We start from the raw sequence: 12,953 nt of genomic DNA on the forward strand, positions 1-12,953 counted from the left end.
AACGTGGTTCGATTCAGGAGAGGTGTAAAAGACGGTGTAAAATAGTCATATGTTTGAGAAATTGAAGTTATAGTGTATCTATAAAACGGTGTAACGTGTAACATCTCAAGATGTTTGATAAATAGAAATTATTAGATTTGTGGTTTTGAATACGGTCGCTCTGATTTTTAACAAAAATCGGCTAACGGGATTGTAGCGTCCAGAAGTTTTTAAAAACAATCTTATTTAAAATGACTACTGGGGAACAGTGGGTTAACTGCTTTGTTCAGGGGCAGAACGACAGATTTTTACCTTGTCAGCTCAGGGGATTTGATCCAGCAATCTTTCGGTTATTGGCTCAACTCTCATGTTGGTATTACAGACTCAGCCAAGGAGAGGTTATAAATGTCAGTGAGACACAAGTTTGTCAGCGCATGCTCTGAGTACACATCCTGGTAATCCGTCTGGCCCTGCGGCTTTGTGATTGTTAACTGTATATGAAGTATTACATAAATAAGCAAAATGTTTGAGCAACAATTAAATGTAATCTACAAGGGCTCATGACATGGTGGGAGCTATGGATATTAGATTATAACTCGACCAGGACATAATCTGGAGATAGATTTACTGTCTCTGTTATCTTATGACAGACCAGCTAGATCTACTGTCTCTGCGTTTTCACCAAACAAAACGCAGATTTTCTCCAGAGCAGGTAGTTGAAGAATTGCTTCAATTCTTCTTTATAATAGGAAAGTATATTTTTATTACATTTCAGGACATATATACCTCTGAGTCATATTTGGAGAAGGAAGTCCTGCTCATTCTCTAGTCACCTCATCCATAGCATTTCTTCCTGTTTTCTATGACACTTTGAAAAGGTTCCAAAAGGGTTTTTCGAGAACCCTTTTTGGTTCCAGGTAGAACCCTCTGTGGAAATGGAATTTGTCCCAATAATTACAGAGAACACTGCATATACCACAATATCTATTAACTACCCAACACTGACCCTAACTACCTACCCTACGCTGTCCCAAGAATTACAAAGGGGGCAGCATGTAGCCTTGTGGTTAGGATAGTATTCTACCCTCATCAGGTTAGACAGCTAGAGAATAGCCTCTCCCTGCTGTGTTTCAGCATCTCTTTCAGAATATTTTATAATTTACTTAGACAATGCATCTCTCTCTCTCTCTCTCTCTCTCAGATTTCGCTCTTCCAGCATCTCTGATTGTCAGTCCTGACTGATCTCAGTTCTTTGAAAATGAGTCTGTCTCTCTGAGCTGTCTCTCTGAGCTGTGAGGTTCAGGGGAACTCTGCTAGGTGGAGAGTGGTGAGGAACACATCGAGAGGAATCTCTTTCAGAGTGTAGTACTGACTGGGGAAAATAACAAGGGTCTTCATGCATTGTATCACTAATACCATCAGACAGTGGAGTGTACTGGTGTGAGCTTTGGGTCTGGAGAACACAGCAATGCTGTCAACATCACAGTACCTGGTATGTCCACAAAACACCATCTACTAACATTATAGTGTTAGTGGTTCATCTGGTTTCAGATAAGCTGATGTTATGTTTATATATTATGTTTATATATTATATACAGCTGGAGCTGTGATCCTGGAGAGACCTGTTTATATATGATGTTTATATATTATATACAGCTGGAGCTGTGATCCTGGAGAGCCCTGTTTATATATGATGTTTATATATTATATACAGCTGGTGCTGTGATCCTGGAGAGACCTGTTTATATATGATGTTTATATATTATATACAGCTGGAGCTGTGATCCTGGAGAGACCTGTTTATATATGATGTTTATATATTATATACAGCTGGTGCTGTGATCCTGGAGAGACCTGTTTATATATGATGTTTTATATTATATACAGCTGGAGCTGTATCTGGAGAGACCTGTTTATATATGATGTTTATATATTATATATAGCTGGAGCTGTGATCCTGGTGGAGTCAATCTGAATCTGGTGTACATTTATATCAGTTAGCAGACGCTCTTATCAGAGCGACTTACAGATTGGTGCATTCACCTTATGATATCCAGTGGAACAACCACTTACAATAGTGCATCTAAATCTTTTAAGGGGGTTAGAAGGATTACTTTATCCTATCCCAGGTATTCCTTGAAGTGGTGGGGTTTCAGGTGTCTCCGGAAGGTGGTGATTGACTCCGCTGTCCTGGCGTCGTGAGGGGAGCTTGTTCCACCATTGGGGTGCAGGAGCAGCGAACAGTTTTGACTGGGCTGAGCGGGGAACTGTGCTTCCGTAGAGGTAGGGGGGCCATCAGGCCAGCGGTGGATGAACGCAGTGCCCTTGTTTGGGTGTAGGGCCTGATCAGAGCCTGAAGGTACGGAGGTGCCGTTCCCCTCACAGCTCCGTAGGCAAGTACCATGGTCTTGTAGCGGATGCGAGCTTCAACTGGAAGCCAGTGGAGTGTGCGGAGGAGCGGGGTGACGTGGAGAGAACTTGGGAAGGTTGAACACCAGACGGGCTGCGGCGTTCTGGATGAGTTGTAGGGGTTTAATGGCACAGGCAGGGGAGCCCCGCCAGCAGCGAGTTGCAGTAATCCAGAGCGGGAGATGACAAGTGCCTGGATTAGGACCTGCGCCGCTTCCTGTGTAAGGCAGGGTCGTACTCTGCAAATGTTGTATAGCATGAACCTACAGGATCGGGTCACCGCCTTGATGTTAGCGGAGAACGACAGGGTGTTGTCCAGGGTCACGCCGAGGCTCTTAGCACTCTGGGAGGAGGACACAATGGAGTTGTCCACCGTGATGGCGAGATCATGGAAAGGGCAGTCCTTCCCCGGAGGAAGAGCAGCTCCGTCTTGTCGAGGTTCAGCTCGAGGTGGTGATCCGTCATCCACACTGAGTATGTCTGCCAGACATGCAGAGATGCAGTTCGCCACCTGGTTGTCAGAAGGGGGGAAAAGGAGAAGATTAATTGTGTGTCGTCTGCGTAGCAATGATAGGAGAGAGCATGTGAGGATATGACAGAGCCAAGTGACTTGGTGTATAAAGCGAGAATAGGAGAGGGCCTAGTGGTGAGAGCACGTGGTGCGGAGACGGATTCTCGCCACACCACCTGGTAGGGAGCGACCTGTCAGGTAGGAAGCAATCCAAGAGTGAGCGCCGGAGATGCCCAACTTGGAGAGGTGGAGAGGAGGATCTGATGGTTCACAGTATCAAAGGCAGCAGATAGGTCTAGAAGGGATGAGAACAGAGGAGAGAGAGTTAGCTTTAGCAGTGCGGGAGAGCCCCTCCGTGACACAGAGAAGAGAAGTCTCAGTTGAATGACCAGCCTTGAAACCTGACTGATTTGGATCAAGAAGGTCATTCTGAGAGAGATAGCAGGAGAGCTGGCCAAGGACGGCAACGTTCAAGAGTTTTGGAGAGAAAGAAAGAGGGATACTGGTCTGTAGTTGTTGACGTCGGAGGGATTGAGTGTAGGTTTTTGAGAAGGGGTGCAACTCTCGGCTCTCTTGAAGACGGAAGGGACGTAGCCAGAGTTCAAGGATGAGTTGATGAGCGAGGTGAGGTAAGGGAGAAGGTCTCCGGAAATGGTCAGGAGAAGAGAGGAGGGGATAGGGTCAAGCGGGCAGGTTGATGGGCGGCCGGCCGTCACAAGACGGAAGATTTCATCTGGAGAGAGAGGGGAGAAAGAGGTCAAAGCACAGGGTAGGGGCAGTGTGAGCAGGACCAGCGGTGTCGTTTGACTTATCAAACGAGGATCGGATGTTGTCGACCTTCTTTTCAAAATGGTTGACGAAGTCATCCGCAGAGAGGGAGGAGGGGGGGGGGGGAGGAGGATTCAGGAGGGAGGAGAAGGTGGCAAAGAGCTTCCTAGGGTTAGAGGCAGATGCTTGGAAGTTAGAGTGGTGAAAGTGGCTTTAGCAGCAGAGACAGAGGGGAGGAAAATGTAGAGAGGAGGGAGTGAAAAGATGCCAGGTCCGCAGGGAGGCTGTTTTCCTCCATTTCCGCTCGACTGCCCGGAGCCCTGTTCTGTGAGCTCGCAATGAGTCGTAGCCACGGAGCAGGAGGGGAGGACCGACGGCCGGGAGGATAGGGGGGACATAGAGAGTCAAAGGATGCAGAAAGGGAGGAGAGGAGGTTTGAGGAGGCAGAATCAGGAGATTGGTCGGAGAAGGATTGAGCAGAGGGGAAGAGATGATAGGATGGAAGAGGAGAGAGAGAGCGAAGTGCGACGGCGCAATACCATCTGAGTAGGGGCAGAGTGAGTAGTGTTGGAGGAGAGCGAGAGGGAAAAGGATACAAGGTAGTGATCGGAGACTTGGAGGGGAGTTGCAGTGAGATTAGTAGAAGAACAGCATCTAGTGAAGATAAGGTCAAGCCTTGTGAGTAGGGGGACGGTGAGAGGGTGAGGTCAAAAGAGGAGAGGAGTGGAAAGAAGGAGGCAGAGAGAAATGAGTCAAAAGGTAGACGTTGGGAGGTTAAAATCACCCAGAACTGTGAGAGGTGAGCCATCCTCAGGAAAGGAACTTATCCAGGCGTCAAGCTCATTGATGAACTCTCAAGGGAACCTGGAGGGCGATAAATGGTAAGGATGTTAAGCTTGAATGGGCTAGTGATTGTGACAGCATGGAATTCAAAGGAGGAGATAGACAGATGGGTCAGAGGAGAAAGAGAGAATGTCCACTTGGAGAGAGATGAGGATTCCAGTGCCACCACCCCGCTGACCAGATGCTCTCGGGTGTGCGAGAACACGTGGTCAGATGAGGAGAGAGCAGTAGGCGTAGCAGTGTTTTCTGTGGTAATCCATGTTTCAGTCATGGCCAAGAAGTCGAGGGACTGGAGGGTAGCATAGGCTGAGATGAACTCTGCCTTGTTGGCCGCAGACCGGCAGTTCCAGAGGCTGCCGGAGACCTGGAACTCCACGTGGGTCGTGCGGCGCTGGGACCACCAGGTTAGAGTGGCAGCGGCCACGCGGTGTGAAGCGTTTGTTTGGCCTGTGCAGAGGGTTAGAGAACAGGGATAGACTGACACATAGTTGATAGGCTACAGGAGAGGCTACGCTAATGCAAAGGAGATTGGCATGAAAATTAACTAAACAACTGGGAGGAGAGCAGGGCCTCCCTCACTAACCTTTCACTGAAACACTAAAATATAACTTTCCTAGCTTCCACTAGAAATTATAATTGATGTAAACTACAGTGGTTCAATGTTTCCAGGAATAGGCTCAAACTTAGTTTATTCCACTAGATAACTTGGTACAGTATTCTTCCGTGAAAACCCACCTAGTGCACTGTGTCCTATGACGCCGTAGCTAACTAGCTAACTAGCATGCTAGCATCCTATAACACACGGTTAGCACCAATACTTGGTTACAACAAGCTACCAATGGATCATTCGCTGTCCGTGTCTAGTTCATACGCAGAAGGAATTAAACGTTGGCTAGCTAACACAAAGTCAGTCCTGCTAGCTACACAAGTGGCCTACACATCTCGAATGTTCAGAAAGTTAAGTTTACGTTGCAAAATCTTATAGACTAAAAAGATACAACTAGCTGGTAGGGTTAGCTAGCTAGCAGGGGGTGCGTTGTTGACTATGTTAGAGAATGTAGCTGGCTACCTAACCTCGATAGTTACTCTGTACTACGCCTTTATCTTGATACAAAGACAACTATGTTACATTACACTAGTCAAATCGTTCCGTTGTAATGTATATAGTTTCTGCAATACTGCTAATTGGTAAAGTTGGCTAGCAAGCAGTGGCTGTGATGTTGTTGACGCCGCTTTCGAAAACGGTCGCGAATGAACGAATGCAGCTGGCTAGCTAACCTTGTTAGTTTCTCAAAGCTACACCTTTATCCTTGATACAAAGACAGCAGAGACAACTATGTAGCTAGCTAACAATACACTAATCAAATCGTTCCGTTGTAATGAAATGTAATGTAATGAAATTAAATGTAATGCGTGAGGTACAGCACGACTACTTGCTCCAGCACCCGGAAGCGTGTAGACTGGTTGAACAAATCACTAATTAAAGTTGAACTCCGACTTGATACAGACTCAGCTGTGGAATATATTTCAATATTGCATAGCTATCAGACTAAACCTCTCTACGTATCTTTCTCTTTCTCTCTCTCTCTCTTTCTCAGTTCTCTTTAATCCAGCTCTCTCTGAGTGTCAGTCCTGACAGATCTCAGTTCTTTAAATTAGAGTCTGTCTCTGAGCTGTGAGGTTCAGGGGAACTCTACTGGATGGAGAGTGGTGAGGAACACAGAGAGAGGGAATCCTTTCAGAGTGTAGTACTGACTGGGGGAAACAACAATGGTCTTCATGCATCGTGTCGCTAATACTATCAGACAGTGGAGTGTACTGGTGTGAGTTTGGGTCTGGAGAACACAGCAATGCTGTCAACATCACAGTACATGGTATGTCCACAAACACCATCTACTAACATTATAGTGTTTAGTGGTTCATCTGGTTTCAGATAGCTGATGTTATGTTTATATATGATGTTTATATATTATATACAGCTGGAGCTGTGATCCTGGAGAGCCTGTTTAGATTATGTTTATATATTATATACAGCTGGAGCTGTGATCCTGGAGAGCCCTGTTTATATGATATGTATATATTATATACAGCTGGTGCTGTGATCCTGGAGAGACCGTTTTATATGATGTTTATATATTATATACAGCTGGTGCTGTGATCCTGGAGAGACCTGTTTATATATGATGTTTATATATTATATACAGCTGGTGCTGTGATCCTGGAGAGCCCTGCCCTTCCTGTGACTGGGGGAGATTCTGTGACTCTGCGCTGCAGATATCAGGGAACTCGCTCTGACCTCACAGCTATCTTTCTACAAAGATGGATCCCTCATCAGGCTGAGACTACAGGAGAGATGACCATCCCTGCAGTATCCAAGTCAGATGAAGGACTCTACAAGTGTACCAACTCTGAAGGAGAATCACCAGAGAGCTGGATGACTGTGACAGGTGAGAATATGAGAAACCTTGACATTCAGATTATATGGTTCTTCTTTACACTGTTAAGTTTGATACGTTATATTCATAATATATTCATAATAATTTGTGTTCTCGCTTGGTCATTAGACCCAATACATACAGTACCAGTGAAAAAGTTAGACACACCTACTCATTCAAGGGTTTTTCTTTATTTTTTACTATTTTCTAGAATAATAGTGAAGACATCACAATTATGAAATAACACATATGGAATCATGTAGTAACCAAACAAGTGTTAACCTCTCTGGGCTAGGCGGGACGAATTCGTCCCACCTACGTAACAGCCAGTTGAATCCTGTGGGATTTTCAAAACCTTTGAAATGCTATTACTTCAATTTCTCAAACATATGACTATTTTACAGCTATTTAAAGACAAGACTCTCGTTAATCTAACCACACTGTCCGATTTAAAAAGGCTTTACAACGAAAGCAAAATATTAGATTATGTCAGCAGAGTACCAAAGCCAGAAATAATCAGACACCCATTTTTCAAGCTAGCATATAATGTCACGAAAAACCCAGAAGACAGCTAAATGCAGCACTAACCTTTGATGATCTTCATCAGATGACAACCCTAGGACATTATGTTATACAATACTGCATGTATGTTTTGTTTCAATCAAGTTCATATTTATATCAAAACCAGCTTTTTACATTAGCATGTGACGTTCCAGAACTAGCATAACCCCCCGCAAACTTCCGGGGAATTCGCTAACAATTTACTAAATTACTCACGATAAACGTTCACAAAAAGCATAACAATTATTTTAAGAATTATAGATACAGAACTCCTCTATGCACTCGATATGTCCGATTTTAAAATAGCTTTTGGTGAAAGCACATTTTGCAATATTCTAAGTACATAGCCCAGGCATCACGGGCTAGCTATTTAGACACCGACCAAGTTTAGCACTCACCAATATCAGATTTACTATTATAAAGTTTGATTACCTTTTGTTGTCTTCGTCAGAATGCACTCCCAGGACTGCTACTTCAATAACAAATGTTGGTTTGGTCCAAAATAATCCATCGTTATATCCGAATAGCGGCCTTTTGTTGGTGCGTCCCAGACACTATCTGAAATGGTAAATCAGGGTCGGCGCATGGCGCAATTCGTGACAAAAAAATCTAAATATTCCATTACCGTACTTCGGGCGATGTCAACCGCTGTTTAAAATCCATTTTATGCCATTTTTCTCGTAAGGCGATAATATTCCGACCGGGAATGTCCATTTAGGTAAACAGAGGAAAGAAAACACAGCTTTCGGTCGACGCGGGCACGAGCTGGAGTCTCACAGTACTGTAACCAGCCACTACCCAAACGCGCTCTTTTTTTCAGCAGAGCCTGCAAAGCCACGATTCTGCATTTTGCCGCCTTCTGAGAGCCTATGGCAGCCGTAGGAAGTGTCAACGGGACAGCCAAGATCCTCACTCTTCAATAAACAGAGACAAGGAGAACTGTACACCTTGTCAGACAGGCCACTTCCTGCATGAAACTTTGTCAGGTTTTTGCCTGCCAAATGAGTTCTGTTATACTCACAGACACCATTCAAACAGTTTTAGAAACTTTAGGTGTTTTCTATCCATATGTAATAAGTATATGCATATTCTAGTTACTGGGTAGGAGTGGTAACCAGATTAAATCGGGTACGTTTTTTATCCTCGGTGTAAATACTGCCTCTAGCCTAACAGGTTAGACAAATCAAAATATACTTTATATTTGAGATTCTTCAAAGTAGCCACTCTTGCCTTCATGACAGCTTTGCACACTCTTGGCATTCTCTCTACCAGCTTCTTGGAGAATATGTGGGAATGGAGTTCATATGCTGGGCACTTGTTGGCAGCTTTTCCTTTACTCTGCGTTCCAACTCATCCCAAACCATCTCCAATGGGGTTGAGGTCCGTTGATTGTGGAGGCCGAGGTCATCTGATGCAGCTTTCCATCACTCTCTTCTTGGTCAAATAGCCCTTACACAGCCTGGGAGGTGTGCTTTATGTCATTGTCCTGTTGAAAAACAAATGATAGTCCCATTAAGTGTATCGCTGCAGAATGCTGTGGTGGCCATGCTGGTTAAGTGTGCCTTGAATTCTAAATAAATCCTAGACAATGTCACCAGCAAAGCACCCCCACACCATCACACCTCCTCCTCCATGCTTCACGGTGGGAAATGCACATGCGGAGATCATTCGTTCCACTAATTTTCGTCTCACAAAAATCTCAAATTTGGACTCATCAGACCAAAGGACAGATTTTCACCGGTCTAATGTCCATTGCTCGTGTTTTTTGGTCCAAGCAAGCCTCTTCCTCTTATTGGTGTCCTTTAGTAGTGGTTTCTTTGCAGCAATTCTATCATGAAGGCCTGTTTCACTCTGTCTCCTCTGAACAGTTGATGTTGAGATGTGTCTGTTACTTGAACTTTGTGAAGCATTTATTTGGGCAGCAATTTCTGAGGCTGGTAACTCTAATGAACTTGTCCTCTGCAGCAGAGGTAACTCTGGGTCTTCCTTTCCTGTGGCGGTCCTCATGAGAGACAGTTTCATCATTGTGCTTGATGGTCTTTTGCAACTCCACTTGAAGAATCTTTCAAAGTATTTGAAAAAATTCCAGATTTGACTGACCTTCATGTCTTAAAGTAATGATGGACTGTTGTTTCTCTTTGCTTATCTGAGCTGTTCTTGCCATAATATGGACTTGGTATTTTACCAAATAGGCTATCTTCCGTATACCACCCCTACCTTGTCACAACACAACTGATTGGCTCAAACGCATTAAGAAGAAAGAAATTTAACAAATTAACTTTTAACAAGGCACACCTGTTAATTGAAATGCATTCCAGGTGACTACCTCATGAAGCTGGTTAAGAGAATGCCAAGAGTGTGAAAAATTGTAATCAAGGCAAAGGGGTGGCTTCTTTGAAGAATCTCAAATATAAAATATATTTTAATTTGCTTAACTTTTTGGTTACTACATGATTCCATATGTGTATTTCAGTTTTCATAGTTCTGTCTTCACTATTATTCTACAATCGTAGAAAATAGTAAAAATAAAGAAAACCCGTGAATGAGTAGGTGTGTCCAAACTTTTGATTGGTACTGTATGTCTAATTCGAAAATATTAGTCAGATTGATTATAACTATTTACTGTCGTTTCCTCTGGTGTTTTCAAGATGGGGGGCTCACCTCATCCTCCTCTCCTCCCTCCTCTCTCCTCCCCTCCTCTCATCCTCCCTCTGTCTGTCTCTGGGTTGGTGGCTGTCTCGCCATCTCTCTGATCATTCTACTGGTCCTGTTCTGCAAGAAGAGGAACAAACATGTAGCAGCTGAACCCAGAGATGTTACCTATGCTGACGTCAGAATCACACAGGACCCAGAACCCAGGAGAAGGAGAGGTACACACACACACACACACACACACACACACACACACACACACACACACACACACACACACACACACACACACACACACACACACAGTACAGTGTCTTTATGTCTTTAACCCATTGTCTCGTCTCCTCCAGAGAAGTCTCCAGGAGCTGATCCAGTCTACTCTGCAGTGAAGACCTCCAACACCACAGGTACTGTAGTACTGTATAACACTATAACACCACAGGTACTGTAGTACTGTATAACACTACAACACCACAGGTACTGTAGTACTGTATAACACTATAACACCACAGGTACCGTAGTACTGAATAACACTATAACACCACAGGTACTGTAATACTGAATAACACTATAACACCACAGGTACTGTAGTACTGAATAACACTACAACACCACAGGTACTGTAGTACTGTATAACACTATAACACCACAGGTACTGTAGTACTGAATAACACTATAACACCACAGGTACTGTAGTACTGAATAACACCACAGGAACTGTAGTACTGAATAACACTATAACACCACAGGTACTGTAGTACTGTATAACACCACAGGTACTGTAATACTGTATAACACTATAACACCACAGGTACTGTAGTACTGAATAACACTATAACACCACAGGTACTGTAGTACTGAATAACACTATAACACCACAGGTACTGTAGTACTGAATAACACTATAACACCCACAGGTACTGTAGTACTGAATAACACCACAGGAACTGTAGTACTGAATAACACTATAACACCACAGGTACTGTAGTACTGTATAACACCACAGGTACTGTAATACTGTATAACACTATAACACCACAGGTACTGTAGTACTGAATAACACTATAACACCACAGGTACTGTAGTACTGAATAACACCACAGGTACTGTAATACTGTATAACACTATAACACCACAGGTACTGTAGTACTGTATAACACTATAACACCACAGGTACTGTAATACTGTATAACACTATAACACCACAGGTACTGTAGTACTGTATAATACTATAACACCACAGGTACTGTAATACTGTATAACACCACAGGTACTGAAATACTGTATAACACCACAGGTACTGTAGTACTGAATAACACTAACATCACAGGTACTGTAATACTGTATAACACTATAACACCACAGGTACTGTAGTACTGTATAACACTATAACACCACAGGTACTGTAATACTGTATAACACTATAACACCACAGGTACTGTACTCCTGAATAACACTATAACACCACAGGTTACTGTAGTACTGTATAACACTATAACACCACAGGTACTGTAATACTGTAGTAACACTATAACACCACAGGTACTGTAGTACTGTATAACACCACAGGTACTGTAGTACTGTATAACACTATAACACCACAGGTACTGTAGTACTGTATAACACCACAGGTACTGGTAATACTGAATAACACTATAACAATCCACAGGTACTGTAATACTGTATAACACCACAGGTACTGTAATACTGTATAACACTATAACACCACAGGTACTGTAATACTGTATAACACTATAACACCACAGGAACTGTAGTACTGTATAACAGTATAATACCACAGGTACTGTAGTACTGTATAACACCACAGGTACTGTAATACTGAATAACACTATAACACCACAGGTACTGTAATACTGTATAACACTATAACACCACAGGTACTGTAATACTGTATAACTACTATAACACCACAGGTACTGTAGTACTGTATAACACCACAGGTACTGTAGTAGCTGTATAACACCACAGGTACTGTAATACTGTATAACACCACAGGTACTGTAATAATGTATAACACTATAACACCCACAGGTACTGTAATACTGTATAACACTATAACACCACAGGTACCTGTAGTACTGTATAACACCACAGGTACTGTAGTACTGTATAACACCACAGGTACTGTAGTACTGTATAACACTATAACACCACAGGTACTGTAGTACTTGTGTATAACACTATAACACCACAGGTACTGTAGTGCTGTATAACACCACAGGTACTGTAATACTGAATAACACTATAACACCACAGGTACTGTAATACTGTATAACACCACAGGTACTGTAATACTGTATAACACTATAACACCACAGGTACTGTAATACTGTATAACACTATAACACCACAGGTAATGTAATACTGTATAACACCACAGGTACTGTAATACTGTATAACACTGTAAACACCACAGGTACTGTAATACTGTATAACACTATAACACCACAGGTACTGTAATATTGTATAACACCACAGGTACTGTAATACTGTATAACACTATAACACCACAGGTACTGTAATACTGCTTATAACACCACAGGTACTGTAGTACTGTATAACACCACAGGTACTGTAGTACTGTATAACACCACAGGTACTGTAGTACTGTATAACACTATAACACCACAGGTACTGTAGTACTGTATAACACTATAACACCACAGGTACTGTAGTACTGTATAACACCACAGGTACTGTAATACTGAATAACACTATAACACCACAGGTACTGTAGTACTGTATAACACCACAGGTACTGTAATACTGTATAA

The sequence above is a fragment of the Salmo salar genome, chromosome ssa18 (assembly GCF_905237065.1).
Source record: "Salmo salar chromosome ssa18, Ssal_v3.1, whole genome shotgun sequence".
Taxonomy (NCBI): Eukaryota; Metazoa; Chordata; class Actinopteri; order Salmoniformes; family Salmonidae; genus Salmo; species Salmo salar.